The sequence below is a fragment of the Seriola dumerili genome, unplaced genomic scaffold (genome assembly GCF_002260705.1).
Source record: "Seriola dumerili isolate Sdu_G_001 unplaced genomic scaffold, Sdu_1.0 BDQW01013577.1, whole genome shotgun sequence".
In the NCBI taxonomy this organism is placed as follows: domain Eukaryota; kingdom Metazoa; phylum Chordata; class Actinopteri; order Carangiformes; family Carangidae; genus Seriola; species Seriola dumerili.
The window spans coordinates 11,544-16,299 of record NW_019187832.1 but is presented as its reverse complement, the minus strand read 5'-3'; positions in this window follow the sequence as shown (position 1 = coordinate 16,299).

Here is a 4,756-nt window from a genome sequence, read left to right as displayed (position 1 = left end):
TGCATGTACAGTATATAGAGCTGCCCCCCACCCCCCCCCACCCCCACAGCTAGCATTAGCACTGAAGTCCTTCCACCTCCTGCACACTGTCCCTGCTCTGGACCAGTGCAGGGTGGTCTTCAACAGTAACGCCACCATCATGTATGGAGGTACTGTAAACAAGTGCTCTGTGTGTGTGAGCAGGTATTGTTAACGTACAATGTGCGCTGTACAACAGTAACATTGTGGTCTTCTTCTTCTTCTCCACACTCTCATGAACAGCAATGCTTCAGGCTGATGATGAGGTTGATGCCATGGATCAGCAGATGAAGAGTCCCTTGGGCTCGTCCTTCAGAACCTTTGATGCTACAGACTACAAGCCCATCGGTAACGCTTGTTGAAGAAAATTCACTCAAGTCCTTAGTTTGAAGTTTGCTGTAGAGAAGTAAGTTTAATGGTATCCCAGGATACTGTGAGCCAACTGACACAGAGCGGGTCTGAGGCAGTAGACTGACCCCGAGTGTAGGGCAGGGGCACAGTTATACAGTGAAAGACAAAGGAATGGACACTGTATTTGCATATACCTGGGGTTACAGACATTTGGTCAGACAGGAAAGGAAGTTATAAGAAAAGGTAATGTTTATCAAGAGGTCTTGTAGTGTAGCACCTTGGTTCAAGTTATCAGGGGGTAGGGGGTTTTGGGCTGGATCAGCATATCCACAGGTGGGGCAGGAAGGGCCCTTAGACTAGGTCAGTATATGTATGGATAGGGCAGGCAGGGCCCCTAGACTGAATTAACATTACAGGTAAGATGTTGTTTAGTAAGATGTTGTTAAGACAGTGAAGTGTTGGTGATGTAAGGGGGAGACAGACGGTGGTCGATAATAAACAGGGAAAAGTAGTATCTCCTTGATCAAGGATCAAGGAGTCGACTCAGTGGGGTTATAGGGTTGTTTCTAGGTGCCAGCCAGTCTACACTAAAGGATGTGTATTTTCTTCCTCAATCCACCCTTTTTTTTTTTCTTTTTTTTTTAAGCAACACAAAACTGGGTGAAGATTCAGGATAATTGTCATTATCTAGACCATGTCAGTAACGGAAATTCAATTAAATAGCAAAATACGAGATCATGAAATCAAATCAAGTAAAACAAAAGTAAATCAAGTTGTACAAAACAACAAAATAAAAAAAATAAAAATAAAACAAAACAAAACAAAACACAAAAGGTATTCATTATTACATAGAATGTAATAAAACAAAAGTCGATCGAGTGATGTAAAATGGTCCGTGTACCTTCCGTTCATTCTATTTCCGATTTTGAAACGCAAATCAAAAAACAAATTTAGGGCCATTTTTTCTATTTCCATTTTTGAATCAAAAATCGGACAACCAATTTAATGAACCTTATTAAAAAAACTATTGCATTTTCTGACCCAAAATTTAGTTTTCGGGGAAAGGCCTTAAATTTCTGTATTTCCATTTTCAATTTTCAATTTTTACACTTTTCAGTCTGTGACCCGGAAATAAAATAATTGACGGATTCATCCACCTTGCAGGAAGCACAGGAAGCAGTGCAGTAGCCTAGCTTAACTAACTTCAGCGTGGTGTAGGTCTACAAACAACCTGTATTTTGTCGGTGCGGTAACAATTCATCGTGCACAATGGACTCAAACAAAAGGTTAACGCTTAATGAGGACGACATGATTGGAGATAAAATTGCCAGAATATTCCAGGTAGGTAACATTTTTTTCGTTTGCTTGGAGAACATGCTAACGATGCTATGCGTAGCACACGGCTAGCCGACTCATTAAGGCTCCTCAATGTAAGATAATTGAAATTTAACAAAGAGAGAGATGCGATTTTTAAACAGAATTGAAGCCCATACTGTGTTCTTGGTCTGTCTACATGACGGCCGCCATCCTCGATTTCCCACACTTATTTCTTGGTATTGCTAAGATACTTATAGCTTGGGCGAATTTTTCACGCTCCAAAGCTTTATCAAATTGATGACGCTCATTGGTCTAAATTACCGTTGCTATGTGTTTTTTTCTTCTCAGCACAGTCTAACCATGGTGGGGCGACTTTTCTAGCGCCCCAGTGAGAGAGTGGAAATGGACACGTGGACCACAAAATTACCCCATGAATTATGTTTAATATTATATATATGGCTCGTTCTTTGATAATTCAAAACACCATTTATTTGTAGAATAAAGCAGTAATATTATATTCTTGAACCGATTTATTTGGCAAAAAATTAAATAAAAAAGTTAAAAGAATCACTTTCCATCAGGTGAGGCGCCTACCTGCGCCCAATATTGGCCAGCGCCACTCCAAATAGCATTTCTACATTACATAGTCAATTAAAATCAACTAATGGCCCATAGTTAATTAACCCTATCGTAAAGTAGAAATACATTTGGATTTATTTAATACCAATATGATATAGCAGTGGCAAGAAAAGATTAATAACCTTTTGGAACTGTCATGGTTTCTCGAATAAATTTGTCAATAAAATCTGATCTGATCTTCAATCTAAGTCAGGGTAATTACAAATAATGTGTCTTAACAAATAATAAACCACAAGAAAAAATCTGATCTTTCATGTCTTTATTGAACACACTCATTCCAACATTCAAAATGGCAGTGGAAAAAGTCAAGTTGAAACCCATAGAATTTAATAACTGGTGACCCCCCCTAGCAGCAAATAACCTCAACCAGAGCGCTTCCTGTAGCTCTGGATCTAGAACGCTGCACACACGATCGTTGAGGGGAATTTGCCACATTCTTTTGGCAGAAACTGCTTAAGCGCCTTCTGCCAAATTCTGTTGATCCGTCTCAATGTGTATGGCTCTCTTCAAGTAATCCATAGCATTTCTATTGGGTGAGGTTCTGGCTTGACTTGGGCTTACACTTCCATACAGGTGAGTTTGACCATTCTGTTGTGGACTTGCTCCGGTGTTTTGGGGTCGTTTTCCTCGTTGCATTCACCCATTTTCTAGAGAGTTCAGCTGCATTGCTACAAGACTTCTCAGATTATTCCTGAGATTCTCTGAGTTAACTGGGAAATTTCATAACATCCCCTCGAGATGATCTGCAAGCTGGCCAGGCCTGATCAACCAAGCGCCCAATCATTAGCGTTTCCTCTCGACGATTTTTCTTGTATGTCCGTTGCCCATTTCTACGCCAATCATGTAGTGCTGGAGTGTTTTTCAAATAGTGTTCAAATCTTAGTTTCATTCATCCCACAACATTTTTGCCAAATACCGCTGTGGAGTGTCAAATGTGCTCTTTTGCAAACTTCAGGCGTCACTTGCAGCAAATGTTCTTTTTAGTAAGCAGTGGGCTTCCTTTCGGGCCCCTTCCTGCCGTACGATACGCTGCTTTGTTCAATGTTTTACGATAATTTTGACTCATGAAACAGAGATGTTAGCCAGTTCCAAATGATGCCTTCTCAAATCTTTGGCGGTCATTCAGGGTTATTTCTTTACCTCGATGAGAGTCTTCGTTGTGCTCTTTGGTGTCATTGTTGACTGGGCGCCACTTCTTGTAGAGTAGCAACAGACCCAAAGTGTCTCCATTTGTAGATTGTTTGCCTAACTGTAGACTGGTGAGAGAGGTATATACCACACAAGCAGCAGAAAGCAGGCAGGCCAGTGTTGAGTTTGACAGAGAGCTTTTTGATGAGAGGAAAAGAGTTCAGTTAGGTCCATTTGTTCTGAGACACAGGGCAAGGAACCCCATCAGCTCACTTGTGCCTTTGACTTTTTGGGCTTCAGTGAGGAGAAAAGAAATCGTCCTCGTCTGATGAGTGGCCGACATGCTCCATCTCATCCTCTGTCATGTGCTCAATGTGATGCTTCACATAGGCCAAAACTGTGTTAAGTGACAAATACACACAAAACACAGAATATATCACACATTGAGGCTCATTTATGTGGCAACTTAATTCAGCATAATGTTGCCATTACAAAAACCAAAAACATTTTCTACACTCATGGTAGACAAGCTCATTATTTCGTTGCACTCGTACTGTATGATATTGGTCGAAAGCTCTTCTTTAAAGTGGCTAAATGTTTTGTTGCTGGCCCTGTGCACAGCAGTACACTGCTTTGCTTCATATGCTGAAGAAAGTGGAGACTCCTCTTCTCCAAACTGTGTGTGACCAGCATCTACAGTAGGTGATACACTGACTATGTAGTTTATACATCCCCCATCAATAATCCAAATGATAACCTTTAATAATATAATAATAATAATAATAATAAGTGATGAAAATCATACCTGCTTCTATGATGTTTGCCTTCTCAGTCCAAGTAGTCTTGAATTTGAATCAGTTCAGGGTCTTCCATCATCCCACCAAAGCGCTTCTGGACACCAACCTGAAAGGCCTCTGATTAGTGGGTAGGCACACCTTGCAGATTACTTTCCAGTCGTCCGAGTTTTGCTTCTAACTGGAAGATCACTGGCAGCAGCCATCCCATGTGTTGTTCGCGTCTCAGACTGAAGGATGTTAATGCCTTTGTCACAGGTTTCATCACTGTGCCAGTTCTGTGTCAAGAAGCGATTTCAGCTGGACTCAGACCTAATATGACATAAAGAAAATATCAACAGATAAATATTATGTTAAATTAGAATTTTTGCCACAACCAAAAATTCACAAAACCAACAGCCAAACCACTCTGTGCTAAGGATTACCATCTCATGAGCACTACTGAAAATATTGATACTTTGTGGTCATTTTTTATGATAAGAAAGTCCACTCATGCTCTATTTCAGACT